At 40.3% G+C, this 27,046-nt stretch overlaps 1 protein-coding gene across 10 annotated transcripts in view; it reads left to right on the plus strand.

Moving 5' to 3' along the window:
* Positions 1-27,046, plus strand: part of ANKS1B (ankyrin repeat and sterile alpha motif domain containing 1B) — a 770,082-nt gene that overhangs the window by 290,697 nt on the left and 452,339 nt on the right. The gene's annotated exons all lie outside the window — the stretch shown is intronic.

Genomic DNA, 27,046 nt, shown 5'->3' on the forward strand with positions numbered 1-27,046 from the left:
GACATTTAGAATAGGAGAATGTTGTTAATATAATAGAAAAGATATGAACAAACAATCATTAATAACTTTCTTTATCACAGCCTAATTCATTCAAATGTACATTTGATAGCTGACCATGAGTTGTAATAATATGAAAAGTTTGAAATATAGGAAGCCAGACACTTGTTAGTAAATGGAGTAAAAAAAAAAAATGTCAGATACAGGACATTTATTAAAGGTCCCATTTTTAAATTGGTTTCAGTTAACTCATAAACTAAATAATGATTCAGTTGAAAATCCCTAGGGAACTGAATCTTTAGAATCATAGAATATCAGGGTTGGAAGGGACCCCAGAAGGTCATCTAGTCCAACCCCCTGCTCGAAGCAGGACCAATTCCCAGTTAAATCATCCCAGCCAGGGCTTTGTCAAGCCTGACCTTAAAAACCTCTAAGGAAGGAGATTCTACCACCTCCCTAGGTAACGCATTCCAGTGTTTCACCACCCTCTTAGTGAAAAAGTTTTTCCTAATATCCAATCTAAACCTCCCCCACTGCAACTTGAGACCATTACTCCTCGTTCTGTCATCTGCTACCATTGAGAACAGTCTAGAGCCATCCTCTTTGGAACCCCCTTTCAGGTAGTTGAAAGCAGCTATCAAATCCCCCCTCATTCTTCTCTTCTGCAGGCTAAACAATCCCAGCTCCCTCAGCCTCTCCTCATAAGTCATGTGTTCCAGACCCCTAATCATTTTTGTTGCCCTTCGCTGGACTCTCTCCAATTTATCCACATCCTTCTTGAAGTGTGGGGCCCAAAACTGGACACAGTACTCCAGATGAGGCCTCACCAATGTCAAATAGAGGGGAACGATCACGTCCCTCGATCTGCTCGCTATGCCCCTACTTATACATCCCAAAATGCCATTGGCCTTCTTGGCAACAAGGGCACACTGCTGACTCATATCCAGCTTCTCGTCCACTGTCACCCCTAGGTCCTTTTCCGCAGAACTGCTGCCTAGCCATTCGGTCCCTAGTCTGTAGCTGTGCATTGGGTTCTTCCGTCCTAAGTGCAGGACCCTGCACTTATCCTTATTGAACCTCATCAGATTTCTTTTGGCCCAATCCTCCAATTTGTCTAGGTCCTTCTGTATCCTATCCCTCCCCTCCAGCGTATCTACCACTCCTCCCAGTTCAGTATCATCCGCAAATTTGCTGAGAGTGCAATCCACACCATCCTCCAGATCATTTATGAAGATATTGAACAAAACCGGCCCCAGGACCGACCCTTGGGGCACTCCACTTGATACCGGCTGCCAACTAGACATGGAGCCATTGGTCACTACCCGTTGAGCCCGACAATCTAGCCAGCTTTCTACCCACCTTATAGTGCATTCATCCAGCCCATACTTCTTTAACTTGCTGACAAGAATACTATGGGAGACCGTGTCAAAAGCTTTGCTAAAGTCAAGAAACAATACATCCACTGCTTTCCCTTCATCCACAGAAACAGTAATCTCATCATAAAAGGCGATTAGATTAGTCAGGCATGACCTTCCCTTGGTGAATCCATGCTGGCTGTTCCTGATCACTTTCCTCTCATGCAAGTGCTTCAGGATTGATTCTTTGAGGACCTGCTCCATGATTTTTCCAGGGACTGAGGTGAGGCTGACTGGCCTGTAGTTCCCAGGATCCTCCTTCTTCACTTTTTTAAAGATTGGCACTACATTAGCCTTTTTCCAGTCATCCAGGACTTCCCCCGTTCGCCACGAGTTTTCAAAGATAATGGCCAATGGCTCTGCAATCACAGCCGCCAATTCCTTCAGCACTCTCGGATGCAACTCGTCAGGCCCCATGGACTTGTGCACGTCCAGCTTTTCTAAATAGTCCCTAACCACCTCTATCTCCACAGAGGGCTGGCCATCTCTTCCCCATTTTGCGATGCCCAGCGCAGCAGTCTGGGAGCTGAACTTGTTCGTGAAAACAGAGGCAAAAAAAGCATTGAGTACATTAGCTTTTTCCACATCCTCTGTCACTAGGTTGCCTCCCTCATTCAGTAAGGGGCCCACACTTTCCTTGGCTTTCTTCTTGTTGCCAACATACCTGAAGAAACCCTTCTTGTTACTCTTGACATCTCTGGCTAGCTGCAGCTCCAGGTGCAATTTGGCCCTCCTGATATCATTTCTACATGCCCGAGCAATATTTTTATACTCTTCCCTGGTCATATGTCCAACCTTCCACTTCTTGTAAGCTTCTTTTTTATGTTTAAGATCCGCTAGGATTTCACCATTAAGCCAAGCTGGTCGCCTGCCATATTTACTATTCTTTCGACTCATCGGGATGGTTTGTCCCTGTAACCTCAACAGGGATTCCTTGAAATACAGCCAGCTCTCCTGGACTCCTTTCCCCTTCAGGTTAGTCCCCCAGGGGATCCTGGCCATCCGTTCCCTGAGGGAGTCGAAGTCTGCTTTTCTGAAGTCCAGGATCCGTATCCTGCTGCTTACCTTTCTTCCCTGCGTCAGGATCCTGAACTCAACCAACTCATGGTCACTGCCTCCCAGATTCCCATCCACTTTTGCTTCCCCCACTAATTCTACCCGGTTTGTGAGCAGCAGGTCAAGAAAAGCGCCCCCCCTAGTTGGCTCCTCTAGCACTTGTGCCAGGAAATTGTCCCCTACGCTTTCCAAAAACTTCCTGGATTGTCTATGCACTGCTGTATTGTTCTCCCAGCAGATATCAGGAAAATTAAAGTCACCCATGAGAATCAGGGCATGCGATCTAGTAGCTTCCGTGAGCTGCCGGAAGAAAGCCTCATCTACCTCATCCCCCTGGTCTGGTGGTCTATAGCAGACTCCCACCACTACATCACTCTTGTTGCACACACTTCTAAACTTAATCCAGAGACACTCAGGTTTTTCTGCAGTTTCGTACCGGAGCTCTGAGCAGTCATACTGCTCCCTTACATACAGTGCTACTCCCCCACCTTTTCTGCCCTGCCTGTCCTTCCTGAACAGTTTATAACCATCCATGACAGTACTCCAGTCATGTGAGTTATCCCACCAAGTCTCTGTTATTCCGATCACGTCATAGTTCCTTGACATCACCAGGACCTCCAGTTCTCCCTGCTTGTTTCCAAGGCTTTGTGCATTTGTATATAAGCACTTGAAATAACCTGTTGATCGCCCCTCATTCCCAGTATGAGGCAGGAGCCCTCCCCTCACAGACATTCCTGCCTGTGCTTCCTCCTGGTATCCCGCTTTCCCACTTACCTCAGGGCTTTGGTCTCCTTTCCCCGGTGAACCTAGTTTAAAGCCCTCCTCACTAGGTTAGCCAGCCTGCTGGCAAAGATGCTCTTCCCTCTCTTCGTAAGATGGAGCCCATCTCTGCCCAGCACTCCTCCTTCATGGAACACCATCCCATGGTCAAAGAATCCAAAGCCTTCTCTCCGACACCACCTGCGTAGCCATACTCATGGATTGAGCTGTAAATTACACTATATTTTTCATACAAAACAAAGAGGTTGAATCCTTGCTTTAAGTAAAAAGTTGAACCCATTCTTAATAAGTACAGCTGCTACCCTATCTCGAAAGTATACTTAACATGCAATTGTTTTTGTCTTGCACCTATTCTGACCATATTATATCGAAGTACCTGATTCTGACAGTTTAGTTTAACAATATAACTCAAACAGTGTATTGTATTTTAAGTTTTAAAAGACTACCACCACCACCCTGCTTGAGCTCATAGTATAATTTTAAATAATTTCAGACACACATTCTTACATCAGGAACACTTTCAGTTAAACTAAAAATTGTTTTACTTTGTACTGACCAAAAAGAGAACAATACTTGGAAATGTAAATATATTGGGAAAATCTTCCTGATAAATGATCTATATTTCCTATTAATTGGAAGTGCTCATTGTAAAGACCTACTGTAGTTGAGTATTATAGAACTCATTTTTATAAGCTTATTTTGTTTTAGACGTATATCTGCCTCTGCTGATGTACATAATTTTAAGATCTTTTGTGGTTTAAACTGTCTTTCACACTTCTATAAAAAGCTAGCTTTTATAGAAGTGCATATCTTAAAAATACATTTTGGTTTAGTTAAGTATATTGGACTGTGGGAATATAACTATAATATAACAAACTGTCTATATTAATAAAAATATACTGAATTCTAAAGGAAAAATGGCATGAGTCAAACAACTCCAAGATTTAAAAGCACAACAGTATTTGGAACACTATTAGTTTTGAGGTTGCACATCACCCTATCACTCAAAAGTATCATAACTACTGTAACTGAATGTCCATCATACAATATTACAGGATGCAATATTGATACATTTACATGTCCAATGTTTTGTTATATTTTTCTACTTCAGAACTAATTTAAGAATTTGTTGTTCTCAACTCATAGCAATAGTAAGAAAATGAAATTCTGTCCGTTTCCACCAACAGTTGTAATGGAATGAAAGATTCAGTCAAATGCCACTTTCTGAACATTAATGGCATGTAATTTATGTCTTTGCTAAGGAAACTCATGCTTTGGTGAGTTTACATGAATTGTTAACAGGGCCATTTCGTCACTAGTTGATCTGAAACAAAAAAAATGCTTTTTATAACTGTAGGTGATGAGCTTTTGACTTAGTGTATGGCATAGTCTGGAATAGTGCAGCCCGAGAAATAACCTTGACGGTCAGCCAGACAAACGTACATTTTATTATAAGGATGCAGGTGTTTTCTCTCACTGTCACACAGTTTACTACACCTGTCTATCAATATCTTTCTATTTCTTGATATATTTAAAAAGAAGCCTTATACACCTACAGACAGGGCTAGATTCAACCTTTGATTGTAAGCAGATATAATACAAAGTGCAGGCCCTCTCCCAATGGAAGAGCCCAAAACCTTCCCCCCTCAAATGGAAGGGCCTGCAGCTAGCCAGTACAGATGAAGGCTGGCAGAACTGTATGGTGCTGGCGAGGGTCATTAGTAGTATGGGTGACAGAAATCAGTATGAAAACTAGGTCTGGCAAGAAAACAAGAATTCCATTTAATAAAAATAAATAATAAATTCCAATGCCAGAAGGGTCCACTGTGATCATCTAGTCTAACCTGCTGTATAAGATTCTGACATTTATTTTCATTATATATTGGAACAAAACTGAGACCTTTTGAATTTTTGTGTAGAAAAAACAGTCAGACTGGCAAGCCCACCCCCAGAATAGCCAGTATCCCAGTGGCTAGGGCACTCACCTGGAAAGTGAGAGACCCCAGTTTAAGTCCCTGCTCTATCTGGCATCCCAGTTGAGTGACTGAAGCACTGCACTGTTGGCTTTTTTTGGCGTTCTCTCTCTCTGTCTCTGACCCGAAATTCTGTCCTGGAACTGAAACCCTTCCTAACTAAATTTTAATTAAAACTGTTACATTTCCATGAGAAGTTTTTGTTTTTGAATCAGCACTGTCCAACAAAAGAACATTTTGTCAAAAAATTCCCAATCCCAATTTACAGAAAACCCCCAAGCACTCAAATATCATGAGTCAGGTCTCAAACCTCATAACATTGGTTTAAAAATCATAATTTTAAAAAGATATTTGGTTCTTTATATTTGCTTCCTGGCTTTGTTTTAAGGTTTTCTCCACAACCATACAACTAGAAACTTAAATTTTATATAATGAAAGCTAAGATTCTCCTGCATTCTTGTGATTCTGGCAGCTGGGGCTCTAAGAAAAATTCCAAATATCATAAGCATGTGACAAAATCGGGAGAGTTGGCAACACAGGGATATTCTGATTCAGCTTGTCCCTTGGACAATTTTTGCTCTGTTGGCTACCACAACTGCAATTTACAGCCCTCTTCCCCTGACAAAACCCTAGTGGTAGGCACCAATGGAAACACTTCCTACCTTCCCTTGAGAGTGACTTCTTCTCTCCATGGCACAATAAAGACCCCTCCATCCTTAGCTACTTCCTGGTACCTGTGGGATGAACAGAACCCATGCTGTTGAAACCTCAATACCCCCCTCTAAAAATAACAGATCTTTAACAAAATACTAGTACCTGATTAGCAAGTCATAAAAAGGAAAATATTCCACAGGAAAGTATTCTTTGAGACCCGAATTAACTTTTTCCTAAACCAGAAGGTTTTAGGATAATCAATAACAAGATCCAGCTCCACTTTAAATGCAGCAAACATTTTATAATAGTATATTTTGTTGGTTATTTTTTCCCACTCAAAAATGTCAGTTATTCAGAATAACCAGGGAAAAATCAGACCTCTGTTCTTTTAATAACTCACCCTGCTGCCGTAAGTGAAATGCAGATTGTTCTATGGAGATTTGAGGTGAAAGGGGTTGTTGAGGTATAAAACTTAAATAGATCTTTAATCCTGTGTTTACAGGATTATGGGACCATCATCAGCAGGAATTTATGATGGGTAGATAGACTACATGTGACAGACTTGGTGATTGTTGCTGGCTTCCCTAGCATCTCTTTTTCATCTGACAAATCTGCCTTAATCAAGCACAAGAGTCTCTATTAAAATCTTCTGAGTACCCTTTCTTTCAGAAAATCTGAAAAAGAAAGAATTTGTTGCTGTTAAATTGTCTTTTTTAGACAGATGGAATTTTTTCAAATTGCTGTCTAATACTATACAGAGATAAAAAGAAATGTTAACCATTTTTATACATCATTGGACAAAAGTCTTCTAGCACCAAACAAAGGATGAGAGAGTTAGTCCAGAGAAAATTTTTTAAAAATGGACACTTTCTGGCAATCATAATTCTCTGTCTTCTCCTCTGAGGATAAGGACAAGCTTACATATTCAATTTTGAAAACATGACCTGTTTTATCAAACCAAGTGCATACATGTATTCATGAATATAGCAAGTCTATTCAAGCTCAGCAGAAAATATTTACTTTAATGGTATTTTTCAGTTATTAGTGTTCATAAATGTTTGCTCCCTGCCACATTACAAATTCATTCTAATGATCAGAAGTTTATTGTGTACAACTGCAATGATGCTAAGCATGTCTTGAGTACTTGAAATTAGACAGAAGAAACATAAAATTAATTTGAGTTGGATAACGAATTTCTGAAAACTTCTTGTTCAGTGCTTTTAACCTGAATTTTAACCTGAGGTCAGGCTTGACAAATCCCTGGCTGGGATGATTTAATTGGGGATTGGTCCTGCTTTGGACCTCCTCCTGAGGTCCCTTCCAACCCTGATATTCTATGAATACTGTCCTTGCTTTAACTTTGCTTAGGATGTTTGTTTTATGTAGGATAAACTGTAATGTTACAGGTTTATTATAGTCAGTACTTTTCTTTTAATATAGATTATTGTATAGTTTTATTTGCTGTAATAACTAAATTATGTGGAGCTATAGTACTTCTTGCTTACTTATTGTGCTTTCATGATACACTTCCTTTTAACCTGAGAACTGCATGGAGATTTTATGAAGGCTATATTTCTACATTTATCTCCAGTTTTGTTTTTTTAATTTAGATTTATAATACAGACCAAATGACCTTATCCTAAGCCCTAGGCATCTTTGACAGTTGTTTTAAAAGCACAATTAAACATATAAACAAAATCAGTAACACCCAATGGAACCTTTTAAGTAAGATCTCCTTCCTCAAATACCCCCATAAAAAAAGATTAGCTTGACACATGCCCTGACTATTTGGGCTCTTTTCTACCATTAACATATTTGTAATTGTTTATGTATTCATTAAATGCATTCAAACAATAAAATAAAATATAAAATAAAATAAACAGCTGAACCATTCCTCATCCCAGATGGAATCTGAATATTTTTGAAGTTAATGAACATACAAAGTCCTTAACCAAAATCTCCCTACTAGATGAGGAAAAAGAGGGAAAGGCACAATCTAGCCCATATGATTAGAGAAAGTGGGGTGCCTTTGAATGTTTGTGACAGTAATATTTAAAGGGAAATTCATAATTTTAATTGTTTATTATTGCCTTCAGATCCTCCAATTCGGTAAGAACATCTTTTTGGCAAAGCAGGATATTATTATTTTTAAGGTCAATATTAAATCTAATTTTACAAAGAAGAACGTCAGGCAAAGCTCAATCTAGTAAGATACTGCAAGATCTCTGAAGAAAATCTAATAGAAGGTCTGGGCTCATAAGTGAATAAAGCATAGCTCATTTGGAACTGCAAGATTCATTTGTCTCCTAAGCAATATATTAAGCCTTTGCAGGAGTTTTTTGCAGTATTATTATTTTGCAGTAGGTTTTAATTAAAAAGATACTTCCTTTAGGTCTGTAAGTCCCGTATTTTTGAGTGTCAAAAGAATCTTCAGTGTCTTTTGGGTGACACATTGATATTTGTCTCCCACATAAAGTATATAATAATTTATTACCTAGGTCTTCTAGTAAAACCCATAAGGTGAAATCCTTCTGTCAATGCCTTCTATTCTTATCTTTGACTTAAATGAAGTCTGCAGTGAGCTGAACTGTGTAACAGTTGCTCATGATTCCTCTGCACTGAGTATACCTGTGACCAGATCCATACATTTGTTCTGATTGTTAAACCAGTATTAAAACAGGTTGGTTTACAGCAGGCATATTCAAGCACTATCATTCTGTGTTTCTAATATGTTTATCGTAGTTAGGGATGGGTGTGTAGATAAAACAAAAACTGGTATGAACATTTGACATTGTCCCAAATCAAACTCCTGAACCTTGCCTTGCACATTTCTTTGACCTTGTCTCTTCTAGCATAAACCATAGCTCTGTATGTGTGTATTATATAAAAAAAATCCAAAACAAAACACTCCACTGCACACATTTCTACCCTGGGGAGAGTATTAGAGAATAAACCACATATGACAGATGGTGGCCACATAGAATCACAGAAATGTAGGGCTGGGTGGGCCTAAAGACGTCATCAAGTCCAGTCTCCCACGCTGTGGCAGGACCAAGTAAATGTAGCCCATCCCTGACAGCTGTTTGTCCAACTTGTTTTTAAAAACCTCCAATGATAGAGATTCCACAACTGCCCTTCGAAGCCTATTCCAGCACTTAACTATTCGTATAATTAGAAAGCTTTTTCTAATATCTAACTTAAATCTTCCTTGCTGCAGATTAGGCCCATAACTTCTTGTCCTATCTTCAGTGGATGTGGAGAACAACTGATCACTGCCTTCTTTATAACAGCCCTTAACATATTTGAAGACTGTTATCAGGGCGTCCCTCAGTCTTCTTTTCTCAGGAGTAAACATGTCAAGCTTTTTCATCTTTCACATTCCTCAATGTACTGCTGGAAGATACTCAGATACCATAGTTAGGAGGCAATAAAAGAACCTATATATATATATATATATATATATATATATATATATATATATATAGACACAATTATTATTATAAGACTATCAAGCAAGTACTTCAGTTGTATATGTAACTGTAATGCATAACTTCTACAATGAAGAAAAGAATAAGAGAATTGAGTTCAAACCTAAACTTGAGTCAATTGTTAATCATTTCCATATTCCAAGTAGCTACGTACAATACTCAAATTTCTCTCTATTGTCCCAGTCAGCTCTCCACTTGCTGCTCTTCTTGTCAAGCTGGAAGTAAAATAACCCTGTAACTAGGCTGTCATGGAGTGGGAGCACTGCAGAGACAGATCACTCGGTCCACAGGCAGCTAGCTAGCCTGCCTTGCATTGTTCTGTTACAATCCCTATGGCTATTTAGGGGAAGAAGATTGACCAAGCCTAATGAGGGAGCCTCATCTAAGTTTCCTCAGCCAGAAGAGTTGTCAATGTGAAGTGAGGGCCTCAAGAGTGAAAGCTGCAAAACAATTAGGTGGGGTTTTTTTTCAATTATTAATAAGTGTAAAGGCATAAAAGAGCCTCAGAGAGAAAAATAACCTTTTAGTAAACAATCTCAATTTCTCCACTATTAGTATGAGTAGATCAGATTTCCCTCTCCTCTTGTCTGTTGTGAATACTTTTGAACAACCTTTCATTATTAGCTAGAATATTCAATGGAATTTATATTCAATATATATTTTTCTCTAATTATCCTGCCTACTTATCCTTATTTTGATAGATTTTCTGATTCTTCCCATTGCCAGATTGTTTATAACTTTTTAAAAAGCTTTCTGCTTATCAGTTATGTTTGTGTGGCATATGTGAGATGACTGGAGCAGAAAACTGGCAAAAACCTGTCTCTTTTTGTCTTTTTTTTTTAAATAAAAAACCCACAAAATTTCAGTTGTCTTTCTGAGTTATTCTATTGACCACCTGAAAAAAATCACATCCATCTATCTTTACACAGACCAACCAGTACTGAAACATGTTACTTTCAGTTCCCTTTTCCCCTTAGTCCTTTTGTAGAGGAGGGAAAATCTTTCCTGTTCTTTCTCCCTAGTCTCTGTACTCCCAACTCTGCTACACTGTTCTTATCATCTTAATGACCATTCACTGGAATCCTTCCAAGGGTAATGAATGTGACTGAGGACTTTCATTTTTTTTATTGGTACATGAGTGAACCCCAAGGGAGGAAACAATTTTTTTAATGAACCTAAATAAGTGAACCAGAAGCTTAGATTTTCTTTTTAAAGGCCAGCGAGCGTTAGAGTTCAAAATTAAGTCAAACAGCTCACTACAACATCTGTGCTTAATATAATGTGGGATATCAGGGAAAACTGTATAGTACTTTTCCTGTACCAGCTTAATTCTTTTTGAAGCACAGACAGACTTCTGTCTTTTCAGGACTTTTCAGAAAACATTACGAAGTCAAGGCTAAGGTTCTCTTTTGAGTGACTGTCAAAATATATATATTCCATTTATGGTATGCATGCACCTGAGATCAGTCTTTTGGCCAACAGTGTCCATTGTGGCTATGCGTGTGTTCTGAGTGTTTTCATGCCCCTCACGGAGAACATAAAAGGTGACTTAGCACTTCTAGTTTCAAGATGGAGCTGCTTGCTGGCCATTCTTTATGTAGTGCTGTCTCTTGTGTTTCTTGTGTATAGTCCACCCCAGTTAGTAGTTAGTGTAAGAGATATTTAGGTTAGTTATTTGTCCATTGGTAAAACTTTTTAATAGGTTTCCTTTTGAAAAACAAGAAGAAATATATATGAGACCTGTTGTGTGACTGTTGCATTTCTTAATTTATTTAAGATATGAACCAGCATACTCTGGCATGCTAATAAATCTAGCTCCAACTGTAAGAGCCATTCCCATTGACAATTTCTGCAGACAACTACGAAACGCAGGCCAGCCATGCCAGTTTTCCATGACAGGGAATATTGCTTCTTGACCCCCAAATAAAGAGATCAGTGCTATCCAGTACTTCTGAGCTCAGATCTTAAATGTATTCTTCTTGGGCATCACCCATTGTGACCTATATACAAGCCTATGAGAGAGGTCCATCTGGTTGCTAGCCTTTTTTTTCTCCTATTACCAGCTTGCATACTCCTCACAGGCCTGAATCAGGCAGGAGAAGAGAGAGAGGTTTCCTTTTGACCAGGAAAATTTTATATTTGTTATTTTTTGATACCAAGGTGTAGGGATCGCGAATCCTAAATCCCACAGATTGAAATATTGAACCTCATGAAAGTCTGCTATGCTTATTAATGATGGGGACACAAGATGCTCATTTACTTTGGGAAATTATACATCCCTGGTAAAACGTGTGATATGTGTGTCCTTTTCAAAAAGGATGTTGAAATCAAGGGAAGTCCACCTTCAAATGTTTTTAATGGACAGATTATTGAGACTGGCATCAGATCCTGGCATGTCTCACTGCTTGTGTGTGGCATGCCCATCTGCGGGAGTGCTCCTATCAGCACAAGGTCTACCAGCTCCCAAGCCTCATCAGTCAAAACTTTAGCTCCAAGCTTGAGAAAGTCCAATAAGAAACTTTCTGCCAAAAAGGCACATAGCTTGGAGAACGTTAGAGGTAGATCCCCAACAATTATGTTCTTTGATAGGATGGCTTCCCCATACCATTTGAGATCTAAGGAGACTTTGCAGTTCAGCGTGATTACCATTGAAGATCTCAGTACTGAGGCTTCGGCAGTGAAACAATATATGCAAACTATGGCTGCACTGGTACTGACTCATACTGTCACCTCTGCTTAACTCTCAAAACCATCAACCTCCAGTATAGTTTCCTTGGGACTCCTTGGGACTGCTACTCTGATACCAATTATATCAGTACCGATAATAACAGCATTGCTGACCCTTCAGCTCCACTTTTTGCCCCGCTGCACTGTACAGTACTGACAACATACATGGTACAAGGGGACCTGCAGGTCAGGCAAGAGCATGAGTTCCCATTGATTTCTTCAGCTCTAACATCAATGGTATCAAGACCATCTTCATCTGTGGTACCAAGTATGTTTAGAACTGTGTTTCAGCGATTGACACCTTGCTCTACTGCTAGACCTAGAATGCTTCTTTTCATCATTGTCTTTGTCATCTGAAAACAGTATGAGATACTCTCATATATGCTCTTTCAAGGGACACTCTGATTTCTGATACTTTAGAATACTTACTCAAACTTAAACTTCTCAGTCTTTTGATTTAGTTGTGGTTTACCTTGTGGCCATCTATGTGCCTATATATGCTGAATTAGAATAATTAAAATTTTGCTGTGCTTTTGCTTTGATAGAATTTATAAATTCAGTATTAAATTTTGAATGTGACTCTAAACTTGAGTCAAGTCTGATTATATTTATTCAAGTACTGATGTGCATTAGATTCCCTAATGTAACTTCCAGACCATTGACATATTTGGTCCTATTAATTTCAAGTTGAATCTTATTTTTTCTATGTTCGCTATAATTTTACATTATCACTTTTTTGATGGAAATACTAAAAGGAGTCAGAAATTTGAGTGTAGCCATAGGTTTTTCTTAGATTTAAACCTGTAAATCTTTGTTATGTCTTTATGTTCTGTAACATATATCAGGTGATATCAAGTGCTTTATTTTCTGAAAATATGTAAAACCAATTTGATGTGTGTTATGATGAGACCCAAAATTTGCAACACCTCTCCAAGATCTATGTGAAAAGTGCCTCCCATGCTTTGCATTGATCTCGCATGCTCTAATTGTAAAATGATTGGTCCGTCTCATCTTTGGACTTCACAATGGGTTCTGCAAGGCCGGGATCCATACAGTGGGTGTGGGCAGAGACTGAGTAGGCCAAGTCTTGAGGAGAGGAAACATCGCCTCCCCACCAGACCCACAGAGATTCCCAAGGAAAGGTAATACTCTCTGGGCTATATTGCTTTTTCATGCCCCCGCTGCCCCTCCACAGGGGGGAATCCTTTAAAAGGTGGCCTTTGCCATTTGTGGATACCCCACACCTGTGAGTCACTCTACAAGGAGGCAAACATCCTCCACAAAATGGAAGAACACAGGGAAAACACCACAAACTCTTCCAGGTTTTATGGTGGGAAGGAGAAACTGTGGCCTTTGCTTTGGAAGGATCCACACAACTCTCCTGCCAACCCACATGGGATTATATTTCCAAAGTGCGGGTGGAGAAAATAGAAAAAGAAAAATGGAAGCAGCTAGCCCCAAGAAGGATTGTTATGTGTTTTCTTTCCTTATCTTTAAAAACCAACATGAAAACTTAAAATAATTGGATGCCCCAGTTAAAGTTTCCCTTAATCAGCTTTAATTTGTGTGACTAGCATCTGGAAGATTGTGACAGCAACTGACGTTTATTGAGGTCATTTTTCATAGTCATAGTATTTTAATTTATCCACTGCTTTGGGCACAAGCAGTGTTTTCTTTTGCACCATGAATTGGTTTTCCCTTTCCAACTATTTTTTCTTGAGCAACCCTCAATATTGTAACCACTGAAATATAAATTCTTTTTTCTATTACTGTTGGTGTTCTCTTGTGCTACTTCTGCAGATCTCACAGTGTTGATTTGTGACTGTTCAGTACTTGGAGACTTACTGAAAATGAGAGCAGTGAAACTAAGAGACTTACAGTACTGCTAAAGTATTCATGTAGTGTTATTAATTTGTATTGCAGCAATGCACAAAGACCCCAGTTAGGATTAGCAGCCCCATCATGCGTAGGCACTGAACAAACACAGAGGGAGATATTATTCCTACCCCAAAGATTTAATTTTGGAGACAACATTTTTTGAAAGGGTAATTCTAATCTTGGTAGGAAGATCCAGAGTTTTTCTTCATCCTTGTTCCCCAAATTGTACACTGCCAACAATAGAAGATAATAAGAATGTGGTATTGTTTTTGTATGATCATGGATAGAATGTGCAGAGGCATACCATCCATTCCCATTAATTAAAGAACAATTTGCATTACTTACTAGTGGAGGTGGTCTTTCAATGAACTTGGGGTTCATTGAGTAACAAAGTAGTGAATGAGAAAGTAATAAAACAAACTGGAGAGTTACTGTGGTGAACTGCTGCACACAGCCATGCCCTGTTCCCAGCCCCTGCCTCCAGAGCACATCTCCAAATTATCGCACTCACAACACTGTCCCTTATGAGGGAGCATCTCCAAATCACAATCTTTCTTAAACGTATCTCTATAGTCGTCTTGAAATAGATCATATATTTTGCCATGTTGAGAACATGATTTCTCCCTGAAGGCAGCTCTTCTGCCTATTAGGCACTGGCAGCCACATACACTCCCACTGAAGACAGTGTGGCTTTGGGTGGGTGAATGGGCATCTACCCTCACAAAACAGCTTCAAGATTGTGTATCCTCTTGATTAAATTGAAATCTGTTTTGGAAAATTCCATCAACCAGATCTGTATGGAAAGCTAATACATTGTCCCATTTTGATTATCACCATAATTATTTAACTAAGAGTCTGGTTTAGCTTAAATTCAGTTAAATTGAATAAATTGTGGTTCAGTAAATTTGAGAGTTATGACTAATTTGAGTATAGGAAAGTCTGTTTTAAGGCTTAACAGTCTTAACAGATTGAGATATTCTTGCTGGCTCCTTGGGCAAAAAAACACACACACACTCTCTCATTTAAAATATATGTATTAGACCTGTCTTGTTACTGTTGCACTTCTTAATTCATTTAAAATATAAGCATTAATAAATCATCCAAGAATAAAGTGGATAGATCGATCACTGTTTCAGAATAAACCAGTTATACAGTGCATTTTCTGAGACCTGCTAATGCTCAAAATAATTCAATGTACAATGTCAATTTCTTTTGATATTTAGTCTTCAGATCTCTAAACTGTATACTGCTTTTGATAAATTGACTTCCATCTAGAAAAATATTGTCATATATGGGAGAAAAGTATAACTGTTATCCTAATTCTTAGTAATTACTTTACTAAAGCCATTAGCATCCAAGGCTGGCTTCCTAATGGATTCTGCTTATCACTTGCCTTTCTGGTTATTAAATGTTTGTGTCTAAAAGGAACAACAAGGGAATAGATACCAACTTTGCTTCACTTGGAGGCATATTAAAAAAATTGATCAGCAAATCACCTAGTACTCTTCACAGCAAAACCACATTGGTGGGAGTGAGTTAATTTCTGTTGTACTATATGGTGAGTAATAAGCTTCTTCCAGTGGGCATACTTCTCTTTTATTCTTCCTGTCAGCTACACTAAATGATACATGGTTGTGAAGTGCCACTCCAGGTTTATGCAACCCACACAAATAAATACACTGAACACAGGTGTTTGGATTTAAGGTCACTGGCTGCAATACTTTTTCAAAATAACTCCTTTAAAGCAAATTGTTAAAACAGTAAATAATATCCAGCTTTGTCACAGCCAGCAAGGGTGGTGGTACCCAGTGATGAGCTGCCAAAATCTTAAGAACGGGTTTCCTCCTCACCCCACGAGGAGGTCGTTGCCCACGCCCGCCCCTCGAGGACTCCTGCCTCATCCAACCCCCCCCCCTCTGCGTTCCTTGATGCCCCTCCCAACCCCATCCACCCCCCCTCCTCAGTCCCCTGACTGCCCCCAGAACCGGGCAGGAGGGTCTCATGGGCCACTGTAGTGGGCGCCCACCCCACCCCTAAGAGCCAGAGGCACCTGCTGGGGGATGAGGTGGGGAGTCCCAGAGGTGCTTACCTGGGGCAGCTCCCAGGAAGCATCCGGCAGGTCCCTCTGGCTGCTAGGGGCAGGGGAGCATAGCTGGGGGGGAGCAGGGGAAGCCACTTTTGGCCTATGGTGCCATTTTTGGCCAGTTAAATTTAGAAGCCCTTTTAGAACCGGTTGTCCCTGGCGGAACAATTGGTTCTAAAAGGGCTTCTAAATTTAACAACCGGTTCTAGTGAACTGGTGGGAACCGGCTCCAGCTCACCACTGTTGGTACCCCTATTTCTCTGCCTTTTATGTGGAGAAAAATGGGCATGTTAAGGGGGGGAGTTCTCAATCCTGTGCCACCACTGAGGCCTGTCATTCCCAGTTTGAGGCTGGCTTTGTTGTGCTGGGCTAACTTCTGTCATATACTGCAACGTGGACACTGCTTTTTAAGTTGTGACCAAACATGAACAAACCACTTACCTATGCCTAGTCAGTAACATATCCGAAACAATCACTTCATTCAACATATGAACCAGCATTCTCTCACATGCTAATAAATCTAGCTACATCTGTAAGAGCTATTCCCACTGAAAATTTCCTCAGACAGCTACCAAACTCCGCCCAGCCATGCCAGTTTTCCATGACAAAATATTGCTTCCTGACCCCAAATAAAGTGATCAGTGCTATCCAGTACTTCTGAGCAAAGATCTTAAATGCTGGATATTAGCCACTTTAAACCCTGCTTGGGTGGTACCCATTGTGACCTGTAGACAGGCACATGAGGGAGATCCATAATGTCCCTCCACTACCTGCTGGACTTTTATTTCTCTCCTCTCACAAGGTGCCAGGTATCTGTTGCCAGCTCACAAACTCCTGCCAGGCCTGTGCCAGCCAGGAGAAGAGGGACAACAAAAAAGAAATAGATAGATGCCAAGACACAAAGCACTGAAATATCTGGTTTCTGGAGACCTGGAAAAGCCCTTCAGTCTCTGTAAATTATCAGGCAGACTTCTAAAAGTTGGTAAAAATCCACTTGATTTTCATAGAGCAACCTGGGAAAAATACCATCCTTTGTTTTTGTTGTAGTTTAGTTTTGTGTCACCCTTAAGGAGTGATGCAAGTGAATGCTGAGCATTGAAAACAATCTTTGTTTTACTGTATAAAACAATCACCAAATTATTAGGGCTTGGTTGACCCCAACTTAGCCCTCCCCTACCCAGTGGTAAGAGGATCATGGCCAAAGTGAGCTGTACAATAACAATCCCTGAAGGTAAAATGGCTTCTAAGGTGTCATTACGAGTCAGTGAAACTTACAGCATCTTCTAACTGCTATCCATGGACAGAGAAAAGAGGCATTATTAACCTCATTTTACACATGGGAAAGATCCTCAAATGTATTTAGGCCCCTAGCTTTAATGGAAGTTAGGATCCTAAATATTTTAGAGGATCTGGGCCAGAGAGATTATTCCTCTCAACCGTGGGCAAGTCACTTAATGGACTAGAGATCTCCTGAGTCCCAATCCAGCGCCGTAACCCAAGACAATCTTTCAGGAAATGCTGAACTGTTATATTGTGTCTTCTTTTATTCATCAAAATTCTTCCTTGTTCTGCAGTATATCACAGAGATTTCAATATCACCAATAGCAACAGTAGCCTAGGGGAAACAATTTTCCTTTTCAGCAGTGAAAGCACACCATTGTCACAAAAGCTGTGCTACATCAGTATTAGAACAATAGCATTTTGCCATCGGTCATCGCTGGAATCTTGACCAGGTGTGCTCTATTACTGCACATTTAAGCTCTTTAGATTTTAGAGGGCATTTCTGTAAATTGAACAAAGTCACATGTACTGGACTATGGTACACTATCACTTCTTACTCTATGGATGATCATGGGTTATATTAATACCTATTTCAACTATAAAAATACTCAGTGTAATTGCCTCTGGAAGTATTGTAAAATAATTTCCTTTCTTCACCTTATGGGATTTAAATAAGTCAGAGCTGGATATGCCCTGAATCATTTTTGAGATTTTCAGTATAGTTAAGCCTTGTGTTGAGATTTTTCTCTGTATTGCTTTTATTATAATGGTTAATGGAAAACTACTAGATTTGACTTTTATGGGAGTCGTGCTTCCCTCCAAAGATGGAATTTGGTTCATGGCTCTTTGTCAGAGCTAGCTAGCTATTCACTTTCATGTGCTGGTGCAGGTATGTAAAGGGATCAATCATGTACTTAGTGCTGGGCACAGTTATTACAAGTAGTCCCATTGCAACAAATGAGACTACTCAAGTAATAAGCGCTGCATTCTGGACTGTTAGTCAGCTGGTGAAGTCAATGTAGCGATATGACAATTTACACCAGTTGAGGATCTGCTCCTCACTGTTTGCAGGGTCAGGCTCCAACTCACTCTAACTCAGATTACAGATCTTGTTGAGTTTGGTTTTTAACCCCCGAACATATTGAAATTAAAAATAAATACTGAGCTCTTGGGAAAATATATAGAAAACAGTGAATGGACAGTTGGAACCATACCTCTCAAATGTCACTCATTTTAGTCCCAAAACTACCTATGTTCAGTACAAATCTGATACCCCTCAAGAATCATGAGAGGTTATACAAAGAATTATTTGCTCTAAAGGAATGAACACTACACACTAAAGTTTCCTCAATGAATAATTTTTTGTGTTTCTCATTTTCGTTCTTTGTCATCCATTACAGCCTTCGTTTTAATCTTGGTGTTTTAAGAGCTATGGTTGGAACACAATGAGAATACTTCAGGGGTTCTCAAACTTTTTCTTTCTGAGCCTCCCCCAGCATGCTATAAAACCTCCAAGGCCCAGCTGTACCACAACAACGTTTTTTCTGCATATAAAAGCCCGGGCCGGCGTTAGGGGCGTAGCAAGTAGGGCAATTGCCCAGGGCCCCACACCACAGTGAGCCCTGCAAAGCTAAGTTGCTTGGGCTTCAGCTTCACTCGGGGCCCTGGGTTGCAGTCCTGCGTGATAGAGCTTTGACTTTCTGCCCTGGGCCCAGCGAGTATAATGCCAGTCATGCTTCGCGGACCCCCTGAAACCTACTCATGGCCCCCCAGGGGTCCCCAGCCCCCTGGTTGAGAACCACTGCTCAACTTGATCCAATGTTTCTCTTAAGTATCCCTCCTGAATATTATTGTACTGTTTCTGACAAATTTTTGAATTCTTTTCTTTTTCATGTTCAATTTTATGTATCATAAGGCAGTGGAAATCAGAAAAGGTCCCTATGGTATTTGAATGGATTTCAGAAACTTCATTCAATGCACCTCTGATGGACTGGTTTGTAGACTGAAAACTCTTAATGAAATATCTCAAAAAAACTTTGATTAGATACAATGCTCTACAACAGACTGTTCCTTGAAGGCAATAGGACTCCTTATGGGTGGATAGAACCAACTATCCAGATACTTTAGATATGGACCTATGTTTGTGCTATTTATATTTTTAAGTCCTGGTAAATGTAACAGAATCTCTGATACAACCTGTTCATTCTATTAAATTAAAAAAATATTTAAAATTCTGATTAGTAGTCAAAACATATTTACTCTTTAGGGTAAAGCCCATTGAAGTCTATGGGAAGACTTCTACTGAGATGTAGTGGGCTTTGGATTGGATCAGGCCTAGCACAATAAAATTACATGGGTGCTAGTTTCTTTATCACGTCAATTTTTTTTCAGTAAAAAATACTAGAGCCAAATGTATGCATTCAAAAATACTGGAGACACAATTCTAAACCAGACTGATATATGAATACATGTTTGAACAGTTATTTAAAATTGGGCTTTGTTGGACTGGAACACTTAATTGATGAGCCACAGGAGTCTGTCATGCTCTATAAGTGTTCAAATCTGTATGCTTTCCATGTTTCTGAGGTTGAAGATCAAAATCGGGCATTTTAGTACAAGATATCTCTTCAGTTTCATATTCTAAAAATTCCTTTGAAGTACATGCCAGAAGCAAAAATTATTTCTGACCCTAGATGAAATAACTAATTTTCTGCAGCTTCGTCTGATGTGAAGTCAGTAATTGCTCAAGAAAAAATATATTTATAAAATCAGTAACATAAAAACCCTAATGCCAGCTTTAGCATTCAGAACATTATGTGCTAAATTGTGGCATGTAGTCACAAGTCCTGCCCAAGGAGGAACATCAAGGACATTGTGTCTCAGGCAGGTGCAGTCTGCTCCAGTGCTGTTTCATGTTTATGGGAGCAGAGGGCTGGTACAGATTGTTTCCTCTGGCGTGCCAGCCCCACTGTGCAGGCTGGTGCTGAAAAAACACGTAGCCATGGCCTCATCCTCCTGTCTCCAACGCCTTTTGACAACCTTCTTGGAAGCGGTGGGCAAGAGAACAGGAGCGGTCAATCTCTGCATTACTAAGAATACAAGGAGCAAGGGATTGCCATTGTGCGCTGTCCTTGAACAGCTGCACAAGCTTCTATCCCTGAATAGCTGAGCAAAGGCAGCACTCAGTCTGGACCTGTGTAGATTTAGAATGTTCCCTGAAAAATCTTTGAGTCCATAAATATTTTTGGCAGATATTGGCAAGAGTAGAATTACATGCTATTTGAAATTAAACATTATACTAATTTTCCTCTGATCTTCACTCTGATATACCAAGCCAGCATCTCTACTGCTGTGGGAGGGAGAGGTAAATTAGATCTCACAGTGCTAGCAAGGCTCACTTGGAGGTTTCACCAAACGGGAGGCCAGGACTTGTTATCAGAATCCTTGGGGAGTTCTGGTTGGGGACAGGGAAGTAGTTTTAGTTTTGTCAAGAATTCCAGAAAAGCCCCACCAGTTGCTTAAGTTGGTGCTCTGAATAATGCATCTCTCAGCCATCTCAGCCAAACTAGTGATGTTCAGTATTTAGCTTGCATTGGCCACCTCTGGCGTCTCTTAAAAAGAGGTTGCTTTTTGTCCTGACTCTTCATTGGAGTTTTTGCCATCATAAGCCCTGGATGAATTCAGCCAATTATAGAATCATAGAAGTGTGGAAGTGTAGGATCAGAAGGGACCTTGAGAGTCATCTCGTCCAGTCCCCTGCACTCAAGGCAGGACTACATAATAACTAGATCATTCCAGAAAGGTGTTTGTCTAACCTGTTCTTAAATACTTCCAGTGATGGAGATTCCACAGCCTCCCTTGGCAATTTGTTCCAGTGCTTAACTACCCTGACAGGAAGTTTTTTCTAATGCCCAACCTAAATCTCCCTTGTTGCAGTTTAAGCCCATTGATTCTTGTCCTATCCTCAGAGGTTAAGGAGAACAATTTTTCTCCCTCCTCCTTATAACAACCTGTTATGTACTTGAAAATTGTTTTCATGTCCCCACTCAGTCTTCTCTTCTCCAGACTAAACCAACCTAATTTTTTCAATCTTTCCTCATAGGTCATGTTTTCTAGACGTTTAATCATTTTTTTTCTGGACTTTCTCCAATTTGTCCACATCTTTCCTGGAATGTGGCGCCCAGAACTGGGGGCAATATTCCCGCTAACGCCTTGTCAGTGCAGAGTGGAAGAATTACTGCTTGTGTCTTGCTTACAACACTGCAGCTAATTCATCCCAGAATGGTTACAATATTTACTCACATTTAGCTTGTGATCAACTATAACCCCAGATCCCTTTCCACAGTACTCCTTCCTAGGCAATCATTTCCCATTTTGTATGTGTTCCTTCTTAAGTGGAGTACTTTATCCGCACTGAATTTCATCCTATTTATTTAGGACCACTTCTTCACTTTGTCCAGATCATTTTGAATTTTAATCCTATCTTCCAAAGCACTTGCAACCCCTCACAGCTGGAATAGTCCGCCATCTTTATAAGTGCACTCTCTCTGTTATTATCTAAATCATTTATGAAAATATTGAACAGGGCTGATTCCTGTGGGTCCCCACTCAATATGCCCTTCCAGCTTGACTGTGAACCATTGATAACTACTCTCTGGGAATGATTTTCCAACCAGTTATACACCCACCTTATAGTAACTCCATCTGTGCTGTATTTCCCTTTTTTGTTTATGGAGAGGTCATGTGATACAGTATCAAAAGCTTTACTACAGTCAAGATATATCACATCTACTGCTTCCCCACTATCCACAAGGCTTGTTACCCTGTCAGAGAAAGCTATTAGGTTGCCTTGACATGATTTGTTCTTGACAAATCCATGTTGACTGTTACTTATCACATTATTTTCTAGGTGTTTGCAAATTGATTGCTTGGTTATTTGGTCCATTTTCTTTCCAGGTACTGAAGTTAAGATGACTAGTCTGTAATTTCCCAGTTTATCCTTATTCCCCATTTTATATATTGGCACTATTTGCCCTCTTCCAGTCCTCTAGAATCTCTCCTGTCTTCCATGAGTTTTTGAAGATAATCATTAATGGCTCAGATATCTCCTCAGTCCACCTCTTGAGTATTCTAAGATGTATTTCATCGGGCCCTGCTGACTTGAAGACATCTAACTTGTCTAAGTAATTTTTAACTTGTTCTTTCCCTATTTTAGCCTCAGATCATACCTCATTTTCACTGGTGTTCACTATGTTAGACATCCAATTTCTGCTAACCTTTCTGGTAAAACTGAAACAAAAAAATCATTAAGCACTTCTGCCATTTTTACACGTTTTCTGTTGTTGTCTTTCCCCCCTCATTGAGTGATGGGTCTACCCTGTCCTTGGTCTTCCTTTAGCTTCTAATGTATTTGTAGAATGCATTCTCGTTACCCTTTATGTCTCTAGCTAGTTTAATGTTGTTTTGTGCCTTGGCCTTTCTGATTTTGTCCCCATGTGCTTTTGCTGGGTTTTTTTATATTCATCCTTAGTAATTTGACCTAGTTTCCACTTCTTGTAGGATTCTTTTTTAGGTTTCAGATCATTGAAAGTCTCCTGGTTAAGCCAGGGTGATATCTTGCCGTATTTCCTATCTTTCCTAGGTAGTGGGATAGTTTGCTCATGTGTACTTAATAATGTCTCTTTGCGAGAGTTGGCAGTTTTCAAACTGTTTTTCCTCTTGTCATAAATATAAAGGGAAGGGTAAACCCCTTTAAAATCCCTCCAGGCCAGAGGAAAAATCCTCTCACCTGTAAAGGGTTAAGAAGCTAGGATAACCTCGCTGGCACCTGACCAAAATGACCAATGAGGAGACAAGATACTTTCAAAAGCTGGGGGGAGGGAAAAACAAGGAGTCTGTCCATGTGGTGCTTTTGCCGGGGACAGAACAGGAATGGAGTCTTAGAACTTAATAAGTAATCAAGCTAGATATACGTTAGATTATGATTTCTTTAAATGGTTGAGAAATTAAACTGTGCTGAATAGAATGGATATTCCTGTCTGTGTGTCATTTTGTAACTTAAGGTTTTGCCTAGAGGGATTCTCTATGTTTTGAATGTAATTACACTGTAAGGTATTTACCATCCTGATTTTACAGAGGTGATTCTTTTTATTGTTACTTCTTTTTTACTAAAAAGAAAAGGAGTACTTGTGGCACCTTAGAGACTAACCAATTTATTTGAACATAAGCTTTCGTAAGCTACAGCTCACTTCATCGGATGCATAAAGTGGAAAATACAATGAGGATATTTTTATACACACAGACCATGAAAAAAATGGGTGTTCATCACTACAGTATGCATCCGATGAAGTGAGCTGTAGCTCACGAAAGCTTATGCTCAAATAAATTGGTTAGTCTCTAAGGTGCCACAAGTACTCCTTTTCTCATCACTACAAAAGGTTTTCTCTCCCCCCACCCCACTCTCCTGCTGGTAATAGCTTATCTAAAGTGATCACTCTCCTTACAATGTGTATGATAATCAAGGTGGGCAATTTCCAGCACAAATCCAGGGTTTAACAGGAATGTCTGAGGAACAGTGGGGGCAGGGGGGAAGAAATAAACAAGGGGAAATAGGTTACTTTTTATAATGACTCAACCACTCCGAGTCTCTATTCAAGCCTAAGTTAATTGTATCCAATTTGCAAATTAATTCCAATTCAGCAGTCTCTCGTTGGAGTCTGTTTCTGAAGTTTTTCTGTTGTAATATCGCAACTTTCATGTCCGTAATCGCGTGACCAGAGAGATTGAAGTGTTCTGCAACAGCCCCCCAACCTGAAGCAAATACTCACCAGCAACCACATACCACACAACAGAACCACTAACCCAGGAACCTATCCTTGCAACAAAGCCTGTTGCCAACTGTGTCCACATAGCTATTCAGGGGACACCGTCACAGGGCGTAATAACGTCAGCCACACTATCAGAGGCTCGTTCACCTGCACATCTACCAATGTGATATATGCCATCATGTGCCAGCAATGCCCCTTTGCCATGAACATTGGTCAAACTGGACAGTCTCTATGTAAAAGAATAAATGGACACAAATCAGATGTCAAGAATTATAACATTCATAAACCAGTCAGAGAACACTTCAATTATAAAAAGTAACCTATTTCCCCTTGTTTATTCCTTCCACCTCGCCCCCACTGTTCCTCAGACGTTCTTGTCAAACCCTGGATTTGTGCTGGAAATGGCCCACCTTGATTATCATACACATTGTAAGGAGAGTGATCACTTTAGATAAGCTATTACCAGCAGGAGAGTGGGGTGGGGGGAGAGAAAATCTTTTGTAGTGATAAACACCCATTTTTTTTCATGGTCTGTGTGTATAAAAACATCCTCAATGTATTTTCCACTTTATGCATCCAATGAAGTGAGCTGTAGCTCACGAAAGCTTATGCTCAAATAAATTGGTTAGTCTCTAAGTTGCCACAAGTACTCCTTTTCTTTTTGCGAATACAGACTAACATGGCTGTTACTCTGAAACCTGTCATTCTTTTTTACTGTTACTTCTATGAAAATTCTTCTTTTCAAGAACTGAATGCTTTTTCATTGTTCTTAAGATCCAAGGGTTTGGGTCTGTGGTCACCTATGCAAATTGTGAGGATTTTTACCAAACTTTCCCCAGGAAGTCGGGTGCGAGGGTTGGAAGGATTTTGGGGGGAAAGACGTTTCCAAACAATGCTTTCCTAATAAAAATAAACCCAGATAAACCTTTGGTGGTGGCAGTGGAAGTCCAAGGGCAAAGGGTAAAATAGTTTGTACCTTGTGGAAGTTTTTACCTAAGCTGGTAAAAGTAAGCTTAGGAGGTTTTCATGCAGGTCCCCACATCTGTACCCTAGAGTTCAGAGTGGGGAAGGAACCTTGACATGGTGGCAGAGCGGTAGGATTAACTTGAAATCATTTTGAGATCAATTTGAGATTTTTTGAACCAGAAAAACAGATTTTAAAAGGAAATTTTTAAAATCCTTTGGGCTGCTAGAAAGCAGGTCTCCAACTGGAAATAGTTGGAAGTTTGTTTTCTTTTGCTTTGCTTTGGGGCCAGAGCAGAGACAAAAGGGAATTATCTTTTGTGAATTGCAGTTTTCTCTACCTAAAGGCAGAGTAGTTAACCTCCTGCAGGGAAATTCACAAGTCTTCACAGACCTGAAGTTTTTTTTTATCTAAAAGTAACTAGAGTGGTTTTCTGCCTATGTGCCTGGAGACAAAGGTGTTAGGGGTTTTTTTTAGGATTTCTCTGTAGGCTGACAATCACTATCAGAGAATATAGGTATCATATTCAGCACAGCAAAATTTTACAATCCAAGTCTTTTCTTTTGTTTTGGTTTTCTGTCTAACTCTGGGGTGTAAAGTTAGTTAAAAACAGAGAAGTTAGGATGACAGACTCCACGGCTCAACAAAAGCTGGAATTAGCCAGATTTGAGGCTGAGGAAAAACAAAAGGAACATGAAAGACAGATAGAACTCATGTGGATGGAAATGGAGGCAAAGGACAAAGAAATGGAGGCAAAAAACAAAGAAAGGGAGGCAGCGAAAGAGGCAGAACAACACCAAGCAGCTGCTCACAGGAGAGCTGTAGAGGCAAAGGAAAAAGAACTGGAGGCAAAGGAACAAGAACTGGAGGCAAGGGTCAAAGAACTGGAGGAGAAGAAAAAAGAGAGGAAGAAAGCTTTTGAAAGTATCTTGTCTCCTCATTGGTCATTTTGGTCATGAACTGGAGATGGAGAAGGCAAGAGCTCAGCAGAATATACCAACAAACCCTAGCAATCCTTCTCCAGGTACCACTTCCCATCCCAGAAAGTTCCCCACCTACAAGGCAGGCGATGAGACCAAGGCCTTCTTAGAAAACTTTGAAAAGGCCTGCCTTGGGTACAGCATCTCTACAGACCAATACATGGTAGAGCTGAGGCCGCAGCTCAGTGGACCCTTAACTGAGGTGGCGGCTGAAATGCCTAAGGCACAAATGAACCAGTATGAACTTTTTAAAACCAAGGCGAGAGTCAAAATGGGGCTAACACCCGAGCTTTCCCGTCGGCGATTCAGAGCCCTAAGGTGGAAACCAGATGTGTCATTTACCCGACATGCCTACCACATTGTGAAACATTGGGATGCCTGGATATCAGGAGCAAGTGTTGAATCTCTAGTAGATTTGCCCTTCCTAATGCAAATGGAACAGTTCTTAGAGGGTGTTCCTGAGGAAATAGAAAGATACATCCTAGATGGGAAACCCAAAACTGTAATCGAGGTGGGAGAGATTGGAGCCAAATGGGTGGAGGTGGCAGAGAAGAAAAAAACTGGTAGCAGTTGGAGCGGGTACCAGAAGGGACAACCTCAGACTGCACCCTATTACGGGGGCCGCCCAAGGCCCCACCTACCCCCCAAGGAACCCTCCAGCCACCTTATTGTCCCGCCACACCGTTCTCCAGCAACCCACCTTACCCCAGTGATCCGTCAGCTGGACGATGTTTTAAATGTAACGAGCTGGGGCATGTAAAGGCCAACTGCCCCAAGAACCCCAACAGATTGCACCGGAATCACACCAGAGGTCCTCAGGCCCAGATACCTCCCAGATACCCTTGGAGCGGAGGGAAACTGTGAGCGTGGGTGGGAAGAAGGTCACCACGCAGAGGGACACCGGATCACAAGTGTCAGCTATCCATGCTTCCTTAGTGGATCC

Source organism: Caretta caretta, chromosome 1, assembly GCF_965140235.1.
Source record: "Caretta caretta isolate rCarCar2 chromosome 1, rCarCar1.hap1, whole genome shotgun sequence".
Classification (NCBI taxonomy): Eukaryota; Metazoa; Chordata; order Testudines; family Cheloniidae; genus Caretta; species Caretta caretta.